The sequence below is a fragment of the Balaenoptera borealis genome, assembly GCF_965194805.1.
Source record: "Balaenoptera borealis genome assembly, chromosome: 4".
Classification (NCBI taxonomy): domain Eukaryota; kingdom Metazoa; phylum Chordata; class Mammalia; order Artiodactyla; family Balaenopteridae; genus Balaenoptera; species Balaenoptera borealis.
In genome coordinates this window covers 6904605-6916699 of record NC_138861.1, presented here as the reverse complement: position 1 = coordinate 6916699, position 12095 = coordinate 6904605, and positions in this window count along the sequence as shown.

Here is a 12095-nt window from a genome sequence, read left to right as displayed (position 1 = left end):
TGGAGGAGGTGGAGCCAAAGAAAGGACCTGCCCCTTCCCCTGCCCACGGCTGCCTGTGCTGGAGAGGGGCGCTCTGGAGAAAAGGAATGTTCAGTTAAAATATTGTGGCTGAGGTTTTATTTTTAATGCTTTAAAAGAAGGATATTCTTAGAGGTGAAGTGACCACATATCGTTGCAATTCACAAGAGTGAATTCCTGGTCAATTGGCCAGAAAGGAATATCTGACTGTATTAGTCTGCTAGGTTGCCATAACAAAATACCACAGACTGGGTGGCTTAAACAACAGAAATTTATTGTTTTCACAGTTCCAGAGGCTGGAAGTCCACCGTCAAGGCGTTGGCAGGTTTGGTGTCTCCTAAGGCCTCTTTCCCTGGCTTACACATGGCCCCCTTCTCTGAGTCTTCTCATGGCCTTTTTCTCGGTGTGCGTGCACTGCAGGTGCCTCTTTCTCTTCTTATAAGGACACCAGTCCTACTGGATTAGGGCCCCAGACTCATGAGCTCATTTAACCTTAATTGCCTCTTTAAATGCCCTATGACCAAATAGAGTCACACTGAAGATTAGGGCTTTGGCATGTGAATTTTTGGAGACTCACAACTTAGTCCATCATACTAACAAACTGAATTTAAGACTCTGGTGACAGAGGAATAAAGCCTATTTAAGAAATCATTCATACTATGTTTTCTTTGGAAATAATTCCTAAAAGGAATAACCATCTCTTATTCAACTTTACGTCCCTGACACATAACCAAGAGTCTGAGACCTAGTAGGCATTCAGAAAATTTGGTTGTAACAGAATGAATGAATCATCATTCAATTTAGAACTGTGGAAACTACTTAATTTATATATAAAGCATGTATGTGCTTTACTGTGCTTGCAAGAAGAAGAAAACAAGAAATATATGTAAAGATTTAACTGTAGCCATTTGAGAAATGCTAGTGTTATTACAAGATAAATTAAAAAGAAAATAACCCAGAATCAAAAGCAAAGCTGGAATGGCAATCTAATTACCTTAAATTTGCCTTTCAGAAAAACTCTAAGAGGCATGTAACAGTCCATGCAATATAGTCACACAGAAATACAATAGACAGATCGTAAAAAATCAGAAATTGTGATTTCCCAAGAGGGTAATTCAACTCTAGCTGCCTTTGAATAATTTCTTGCATTTACTACAAGTGAAATATATTGCCCAGGGGAATCAAAACCAGAGGAATACTGTATTGATTTCTTTATTCTTAAAATGAGAGCTGGAGTTTCAGAAAAAAATAATGAGATTTTCCCAGATTCACAGATATAGAGAACAAACTAGCAGTTACCAGTGGGGAGAGGGGAATGGGGAGGGCTAAGACAGGAGCAGAGGATTGAGAGGTACAAGCTTCTCTGCATAAAATAAGTGAGATACAAGGATATATTGTATAGCACAAGGAATATGGGTGATATTTTATAAAACGTTAAATGGGGTACAATCTATAAAAATATTGAATCACCATGTTGTACACCTGAAACTAATATAATATAGTAAATCAACCATACTTCAAAACATTTTTTCCATCAATTGGTATGGTCAGATTTTTTTCAGTAGAAGTTGCCTAATTTATTTTATTTTTTGTTTTCTAGTTAAGTCACAGACTATATCTTAGTTCGGGCTAAGACAGAGGAACTCAAATTCTGATACTTGGCTTTTACTAAGTGACAGTCTCAGGCTTTTGCATATAAAATGACTACAAAAAAGAGGAAATTATAAGAAATATTATTAGAAATGTGGAAAATAGACACTGGAAATAGAAACCGTATTATAAAGGCCTCCGTGGTACAGTAGACTTGGAGGAAACGACACTGGGCAGAGGAAGAAGTCAAACGGGCGCAGGTACAATGCAGCCTCAGCTGATCCCACAGGGGTTTCTGGAGTATGTACTGTTGTGACGAGCTGATATCTCGCAGTGAGGGGGATGGCCAGGCCTTCAGAGCTCCTTTATGATCTGTCACTGGAGGTGGCCCACCCCGGGAATATCATGTCCTTGGACTGTGCAGTTCTCTGCCACTGAGGCTAACTCCTGACACACCATGTGCTGGAGCAACTTCAAGTCTTTCCCTGCAATAGGATCTGGGCAGTGGTCCATGTCCAAGTTCACAGCACTCTGCCCCTGAAGCTGATTGTCTTGACTTTGTCAAAGATGTTTGCGGAGGAGTGAGTCCAGGATCCCAGAGGACCTCTCTTTTTTAAGGGAAGCACAGAATAGGAAGGATAGCAGTATGAAGTACAGCCCCTACTATCGAAGTTGGTCTTTGGGACCCCATCTGATACTCATCAGCTTCTTCCTCAGCTACGCCTTATGGATTCCTCTAACCTCAGATAGACCACCGTGGCTGGTCTCGATGGTTTGCTTGGTGGTTCGGTGTTCTGGAGCATCCCTGAGGGCCCTGGACCCTTGGTTACCGTAAACTTCTCATGTTGTAGTTGCTGGCCTTTTTCATGTATCATTACAGTTGGGCAAGGGGCTAGCAATAGACCTCCACATTGATCACCCGGTGCCACACATATTTCTCTCTGCTCCTTCTGTGTGGCAGAAGCCCTACCACCTCTTGGTGATTACAATCCATTATTCCCGCCAAGATTATAACTTCTTTCCTGCTGGTCTCTGGGCACAAAGAGCCTGAGTGCCCAAGTGTCAACCGTAGCTTATAGCTCAATAGGGTTCTTATTGCTTCTCCTTGGCAACACTTTGCACCCTTTGGGGACTAAAACTTCCAGCCATGCAGAGCCTAGAGTTGCAGGGATGTGAGGCCAAAATCCCCCAGTGTCATGAAGAACCGTAATTAGTGGAGCCCTTCCTGTCTTTACTCCTTGGTTCTCAGATGTATGTATTCTTCCTATATGATACTGTATAGGGTTTTGCTTCAGTGTGTATACTGCATCCTGGAAGCTGAAGCCTGATGTTCATAGAATACTGCTTCTAAGCTGGTTAACTCTACCTTCTAATGATCTTTCAGGCCAACAGCTTTTATTGGTGCATATGTGATAAAACCATTGGGTCACATGGTCATGGACCCACTTCTATACCTCCTTTGCTATAAAGAAAGTCCTCTGATCTAACTGGTGGTATGAGGGATCCAATACTGGAGAATTAAACACTTCACCTACCATTGGTAGATAGTTGTACTGCAGAGATTGTGTGGGCAGCAGTGCAAAATCTCCTCCACAATGTGTATCTATTCCTATTAGAGCAAGGCTTTGTTCTTTCCAGGTTGAAAGGGGCATGATGTAGTCAACCTGCCATCAAATGGCTCATCTGTCTCTGTGATGAGTAGTCCCACTGAGTGGGCCAGCATTGGTCTCTTTTGCTGGCAGGTTGGATATTGGGTTGCAGCAGCAGGTAGGTGAGCCTTGGTAAGTGGGGTCTCGTGCTGTTGGACCCATGCTTAGCCTCCATTACTCCCACTGTGGCCACAGAATTAACTGAACTCATGTGCCCATCATACCATTGCTGACATGGCCAGTGGCACAGACTGTCCAAGTCTTGACAGATACTCTCCTGTGAGTGCTACTATGTGGTACAAAGGTGTTCACACTTTGTGTCCATCCCCATATGTTCACCCCCATGTCTGTGCATCAGACCTTCTTATCCACAGTTTTCCAATCTGTCTCCTTTCGAGCCCCTGTAAAAGTGCTGAATGCATGACCTAGAGCTCTGTGTACATCCCGACCTCCATCTACACAAAGTAGATGGCCAGGTTCACCACCTGAAGCTCTGCGTGTTCTGAGGATGTTGTTTTCCACTCCCCATTATCTTTCAAGACCTTTCCTGAGCGATGCTGCAGCCGTTCTCAGCTTTCATCCTCATATCAATTAGACCCATCTGTAAACCAAGGGGGGCTTTTTATCTTCTGCCAGCTGGTCATAATGGATCCCCCATGTGGCAGTAGGTATGAGCTGGGCAGCTTCCTTGAGCCCTTCTGTCTGGGTCATGCTTGATTTTGGACACACCACTTCCACCTTATAATAGATTACTTCTGGACTCACTCATCCTTATAACTTATTGGGTCTGGCAAAATCAGAATGTTTCAGATGCATGATATTCATTGTCAGACATGACCTCTACCAAGGTCCAGTATCAATGCCAAGAACTGTTTTCCAAAGGTATGTAATTCGCCACTCTATCTTGCACAGCCTTGCTCTAGAACCCATAAGCCTGTGTGTGATTCTCCCACAGGAGAGTGCCATGTGGCATGTTTTGTTACAACTTCTAGTATCACAAGGTCTTCTGGGTCATATGTCAGGCTTGCCTGAAATGAAGCCTGGATCCTCTGCAGGGTTTCTTCCTTCCCTGGGACCTGCTCAAAGGTGGCAGTTTTCCATGTCACCCAGGGGTGGAATATAATACCTCCTAAACCTAAAGAGTTCTCCCAGGCCTGCTTCTTCCTTTGTGGTAGGACATGCAAAATTCAATCACTTATCCTTTAATTTAGAGGGGATATCCTTGCAGTCCTGGAACACTGGGCTGGTAATAATTATACTGATGTTAGGCTGCCCCCTGAACCTTCGTGCGGCTGGTTTCTCTCTCACTCTCTGGAATGTACGTGTTTTTCCAAGGCTTCTAGTCTGTTCAACCCCCTTCTTGCTCATCACCCCAGCTCTCACAAAGTTATCCACGTGATGCTCTGTGGGATGTCCAGCTGGTCCAGATCTCTCAGGCTTATATTCTGACAGAGGAAAAATAAGTTAACAGAACCCTGAAGAAAAACTACAAATGACCAATTTTGTCCGTTCCATGTGAATGCAAACTGTGTCTGATGTGTTTGAACTGAACTGAGTAGAAAATAACACATTTGCCATATCACCGTAGCAGTACTGAGGCTGGATTAATCCACCTAGCACAATACCACACCCGAGGGGCAGCTGCACTGGGGCTGCTCTTCTGTGGGTCTGTGGTTGTCTGCATTCTTCCTTCAGAAGCCATCTCGGGTTTCTGTAGGGGCCAGACCAGTGACTTAAATTGGAGACACAATCGAGCCACCTCTCCTGCTTCCTTTAGCGCCTTAGGGTCGGCACACATTTCCTAGGGGGACAGCGTTAGGGGCTGTTTTGTGGTTTGCACTTAGCTTTCCTCACTAAGGTGACCCTTCACCTCATAAGTCAAATGCCCAGTGTAAGGTCTCACCATCATGCATTCAGGGAATAGCCAGCAAGTAGAGGCGCAGAACCTATGGAGCCGCTGTGAGTCAGACCTCGGCTCGCGTCCCATCTCTGATCTGGCCTGATATGGCCCCTTCCATGAGAGTGGGGTGGGATGGGGCACTGACGTTGGGATCTATGGTCTCTGGGTGTTCATTACAGCTCAGAACTCATTTCCAATTGGGGCTATATTTCTTTTCAAATATAGACGATGCTAGTTCAGTTTCATCATTTTTAATTATTTTGCCCTGGTTCATTTGGTTAATCCTAGGGTAGGTTTTGAGCTGAAAAATCTCTATATCTAGATTTTTCAGTAGGTATATATTGTGGTTTAAGTATGAATCATCTCTGCTTTTATTTGTTAGGCAGAAACATGCAAAATTCATCCTCACCACTACAGTTTGGTTTCTTGATGACTCTGTATTAGTGATGTAATTTGTTAGTGGTGCTTGAGAAGTGCTATTTAGATATCTTGGAACACACAATCAAGGTAAGTATATTAATATTACTATGTTGCTTAAAATTTTATTTGGGGTTATTTTATAACAAGAAATCAGGTGCATAATATATTTCTCCTATAACATAAATGATTTGTGATATATATATATATATATATATATATATATATATATATATATATATGTAGTTAGATAGAAATATACGATTATATAGGACAGATATACTTGTAGGATATAGATATATCTATATCTACACTATGTGTATACTGTAGGATTAACCAAACTAACCATGGCAAGATAGATAGATCTCTATATATCTATATATTTATATATATAGATATATAGAGATCTATCTATCTATATATCTGTGTGTATATGTGTGTATATGGTATATGTTTAACTTTGTATGACTTGCAAATGATTCATCCCAAGTTATTAAATTTGTGCCCATTCAAATCTCTTTCACCACAGAGTCATTTTATCCCTCAAACTTGAGAGCGGGAACAGGTGAATTAGATGGCTGCCAGTTCTTTTGTCCTTCATTCAAATTGCATCTGACAGGGATTGTGCATGAGAGAGTCTGTGTGTGTGTTCACATTTGTCCATGTGTGTGCATATGGCCGTGTATGTGTGTGCGTGTATTTGGGGAGAAAAGATGAATAGAAGGAAAATGGAGAGAATTTGATAGGAATGCCTTCTTCCTTATGGAAACTTAATATTCACCTTGGGTAAAGAACTTGGACACTTTACTAACCCAATTCAAAACAAAACATCTTAAATAACAAAGTTCAACACTGCTAACTGATCATGTAGAAACATGAAAGATAAGATCAGTTCACTTGACATCCTTATCTTTCCAAGTCTGGACTTGTGAGGGACAGAAATGACAGCCCCAAAGCAGAAACAATGAGCCTTGCATGAACCTACAAGAACAGAGCAACAGAAGGCATGTTTCAAGAGAAGCACAATACAAAGCGAAGTGCTGGCTAACTGAGGCTTGGAAGCCGTAGCTAGAAGCATCACAAACAGGACGGCAGCTCTTGGGGAGAACTGACTCCCTGAACTGACTCAGACAAAGGCACAGCATCTCAGACAGCAGGTGTGTGAACCACACGCTCAGTGGCTGCTACTGGTGGCCAAAGCACTGCAAAGAAGGGGCTGTACTGGGTGCTTAGCTTTTCAGAAAAATTCAGAAAAGCTGAACTGGTAAACAATTCTAGGCTGGGAATACAAATTGAAAGCCTCTGTCTATGTCACTGTCATCTTTCACTGACAGTGTATCACTTCAGTTCTATGGTTTGGTTCCCCTTTTGCAAAATGAGAGGAATGAAGTAAGCGAAGGGAAGGTCCTGTCCAGTGCCAGCATTCTCTGGTCCTAATCTCTTAAGATAAAGGTGACAGTATGATGTACGTAGGAAACACTAAATTTAGGTATTCAGAACCTTAGCTTGGTACTGGTGGCTGGCTAATTTGAAGCAGAAAAGACAGGAAGACCAGTTCCCAGGACAGAGATCATTTGGTTTCAGTGAACAGAGCATGCAGAGAGATTCTAGCAAAAGGGGTGTCGGTCTTCGAGATACCGGGGATTTTGTGTAATTCACCCCAGGAACTGCAATCCAGTGTCACTGCAAATGCAAATGTCAGTGTGCAAATTTCTCTTTTTCTCTGTCTCTTTTGGTCGTAATGTGCTTCTCTCTGTCCATCTGTTCTATTTCAAAATCTGTAGGCTAGCGTTGTGTTTTTGCTGCAAGATTACACTTGTGATTTCCTATAAATTTGACCTCCATGTGGCTGTGGCTTGCCCCAGTGTCAATTTTGGCCCCAGCTCCAAATAAACTTATATCCTAAATCACCAGACTCATTCGCACTCTGTGTCTCATAGTCTACATTTTTGATATGGGAAAAATCTGTTTGGCTGAACAAATAACGTGTGTGGGTTTCCACTGTTTTATGTATCCACCCTTGGTCTAATCATCTGTGTCCAGCAGGATAGACTCATGTGGTCTTGATGTGGCCACCATACATCTAAAAGAAGACATGAGAGAAGGAAGCCTCAAAAGGGAACATGTTTGGAGAATGAAGTCATGGGCATGTATGTCTCAGACTGAGGTATAATAATCCAAATGCCACAAATAAAAGATAGAAATCAGGGAGGAACATGTTTGTTGGATAAAGCAATGGAACAGGTTTAATTATGCTCCAGTGGCTAAATCACGATTGGTCAAAACAACCACAATAATTCCACGTGAAACAATCTGGAACAACAAGGTCAACTGGGAAATCTGTTTGAAAGTTTCTACCAACGGCTGTTCTTGATGCTAAACAGTGATGCATGGGAAGCAATCCTACCTTTTTTGCTCTGAGGTTGTTCATATATATGTGACATCTAAAACTGTGGCAACTATCTTGGAAAGATGAGAAGAGCCGATCCCCCAAACAAACTGATGCCAAGAAGGTGGATAAATGGAAAGCTGAGAAGAGACATGCTCTCATGTAAGTGCTCTGGAGACACCTGCCTCTGTGCTTCTTGTCATAGAGATAATAAACCTCTTTCTGTATAAAAATTCTGAGGGAGCTTTCTGTAACTTGCAGCATAAAGCAATCCACAAATGTATACCAAGTTTCATTGAACTGAATATTAAAAGAATACTTAATATAATTTTTCTTCTTTATCCTATAGGGCCTCAAGGACATGAAAGAGAATTCAGTCCTTTTTATACAATATTATGGAAAATATCTGGTTATCTTGATTCAGGATAAGCTAAAGCTCACAAAAATAATTCCTTTCAGCATTGTAAGCAAACATTTTCTTCATATTTTTTGGCAGTTTCCTATCTAAATTTCTATCTATAAGACCTTTAACATTCTTTTGGTTGCTATTTATTTATCTTATTTTTAATTTTTTTATTAAGATATAGTAGATATATGATAGTTTTAGGGGTCAACATCATGATTTGATATACGTATATATTGAGAAATGATTGCCACAAGAAGTTTTTCTGCTTCTTTTTTATTTTATTCACTAGTTTGTTGTATTTTCTAGATTCTGCATTTAAGTGATATCATACGGTACTTCTATTTCTCTGTCTGATGCCACAATAAGTTTAACTAACATCCATCACCACATATAATTGTGCATTTTTTGGTGCTGTTGTTTTATACCCACTATTAGTCTTCTTTAAATACTATTATATCTATGATAGACTTTCAGACTTGAAAGTGTGCAAGATGTTACTAGTTTGAACCATTAAAAGTAGTTGACTTAAGGATCCTAATAAGAGCATATTTTATAACACTTTAACATTATTGACATATTGATTTGACATTATTTGACATATTATATTGACAAATTGATACATTTTAAAATTTAGTGTACATATTTAAGAAATATATAAATTTTTTTATGTTAATGGAGAATGCAACTTAATGGATTAAAATATTTGGTTTATAATAACTACTATATAAATATAAAGAAAACATTACATGTTAAGAAAATATAAAAATTTTTAATTTTATGAATTCATGCATTGACTTCAGTAAGAGAGAGAAAAGAAAGAGGAAGAATATTTTGCTCCAGACACTCTTCTAGGGATAATAGATTCAGTGCTAAATAAAGCAGTTAGGTCCTGGCCTTCACAGAGCTTATGTGCTAAGAGACTGGACAGCCTATAAGCATGTGATAAACAAGGAAGATTACTATTAATTGTAATAAATGCTGTGAAAAAAATTAAAATGTGCGATGGAAGGAGGTCGCTTTAGATAGGTGGTCAGAAAAATACATTGTGTGGAGGTGACATCTGATCTAAGCCTTGAGTAAAGGAGCAAACTCATCTTAAAGGGGTGAGAGAACAATCATCTAAATGAGGGAAAGGGTTTGAGAGTTCAAGACACAAAAGCAGGCCAGGGCTTGGGAGCAGAGTCATTTTTTCCAACCTTACTTTTTGCCCATGACATGTAACAGAAGCCCTTTCAGATCACTCATCCATCTGTTCTTTTATCCTCATGACCCTTTTATTCTGCCTCCTCTAAGTAAACTTTATTATGCAAATCATATGCTTTGTATTAGGCATTTGAGAGAGGATAAGACAGATATATTTATTTCTGTTACAGCATTGATAGCCTAATATGGAATAAAGACAATTTAACATGCAAAAATTATAAAGCGATGGATATCGCATTAGGAAAAACACAGGGTGATAGGAGAGTACCCAAGAAGGATATCTATCCCAGGTGAGGGGTGGGGACATCATGGACATTTCCTAGCGATTAGAATAGGGGTTTAAATTTGAGACATGGAGAATGAGTGGAGGTTAACCACGTGAGAAGGGAAGGGGAGAATGTCCCAGGAAAAGAAGGGGATGGATATATATGAAAGCCCTAAAGATGAGGGAAAGTTGGCCATATTGGGAAAGCAAAAGTGGCTGTGTGACTAAAATGTGGATTGAGGGTCAGATTGGAGATGTTGGGAGTGGGCTGTTCATAGCGTGGACACATTCTTTGGGGAACCAGAGAGTAATGAAAGGAATTTACTTGAAACCTATGTGTTTGCTCCTAGAGGACTGCAAGGAAATTCTGTATTGTGCCACTAGAGTTAGGTTTCCAAATAGTGAGAAAGCCAGGCTGAGTCATGAGGGAATAGAGAAAGAGGGTTAATTAAGCCTTGTTTCTGATAGAAAATATCCATTGCTCAGTCCCTTGAAAGAACTGAGCTATTTAGTTCATATGTAACTGAAGATTAACAATGGATTTAATGATAGATAAATTGTCCAGAGAATAACTTAGTAAGATTTCATAGTCATACCCAGTGGAGTGATACAGATACCTGGGGATTGAGCCTACCAGATATACTGAATGGCAGCTCAAGCAGACAGACGTTTTGTGTTGCCAGGTAACAGACAAGGTAGTAGGATACCAACAGATGGGGTACCCAGCAAAAAGTGATGGGTGTATCCAAGCAGGAGTATGAACCATGGTGACAGGGACTCTGGGGACAGCTGATAAGTGAAGATTCACTAATTTATCTTAAAAACAGTTTTTAAAAAACTTTCTAATAAAACTTATATGCCATTGATTGTGGGAGGTTCTGGAGGTACACTCTAGAGGATAGTTTTCTTGCTTCTATTTCGAATGGGGTGACAAATTTTCAGCCAATAGGAACCAGAGTATAGTTACAACTGTGGATCTAGAACTTCACAAGGACATTATTATTCTCATGAAAGTGTTTGTAAGCTTGGGATCTCATCCTAGAGGACCTGAATGTGATGACGTCATCAGAGTGCTGGTCAGTCAATGAAACTGAATTGCAAATGGGAGCTGGGAGCCCATTATAATTCAGGTGTGAAGTTATACTTTAGGGTCACTAACCATCTGGGTTTTCTTAGAATTGAGGGGCTTTCTGGAACATAGGATTAAATTCTAGTGATTAAATTGGGAAATTCTCAGGTGAAGAAAGGTGACTTAGTCACTCTAGAACTTGATTCTAAACCTCACAAATCTGGATTCTAAACTGCTTAATGTTCTTTAACTAACAACTACATTTTACCAGAGCCTGGGATGGTTGAAGTTTCAGGTAAAAGTTAGTTGATATTTATTTACTCCAGAAGTAGAATTTTTGTCAAAAATCTAAGTGGTTCACTGTACCACTGCCTCCCTGGATTGGCAAGTTGCAGAAACCTGCACAATGCAGCTCAGGCAAAAAATTGGGGTAGATCAGAGAATTCAAGGAAGAATTGAACAAACATGTCTTGTCAGGTAGAAACTGATAATTGATGTCAATGTCTATTTTCTCTTTCTTTTAGTAATAGAATAATTCCTTTTAAACTGCACACACAGGATTATCCAGTTAGAGCCTATATTTCCTAGCCATCACCCCACCCTTTCTCCCCACAGCTAAGTGTGGCTCTTTAGATAAATTCTGTTATGGAGGCAGTATGGTATGTGCCAGATTTTACGACATACACAATGACACTTTTCCAGGAGATAGAGGAGCAAAGGAATCTTTCTATGTATGACTTAAGAGCAAAATCTTCTTTCCATTCTTCACTGCTTGCTTACAGCTAGACTATTACATTAGAAAGAAATAAAATGCTACCTTGTTGGAGACAATGCATTTTTGTTTCTATTTGTTACAGCAGTTTGGTTTATACACTAACTAAAACACTGTGGTAATTAATACACAAGCCAGGAAAGTTCCAGGAACCTCCAGAATTGGAACGAGAGACTTGATGGACCATCTCCACAATGCAGCAACATGGCACTGGAGCTTCAAGCTCCTATATCACAACTTTGCTTCTCTCTTTTCATTGTTTCTAAAAGTTCTGGTGAAGGATTCTAACTGTCCCCTCGTATGTCACATGCCCTTTTCCTATACTAACCACTACGACCAGGAAAATTGAGATTCTAAAATTGGTTCAGTTTAGCTGAGATTCTTATCATTCTACCCATTGCTTTGGCTAGGTTATGT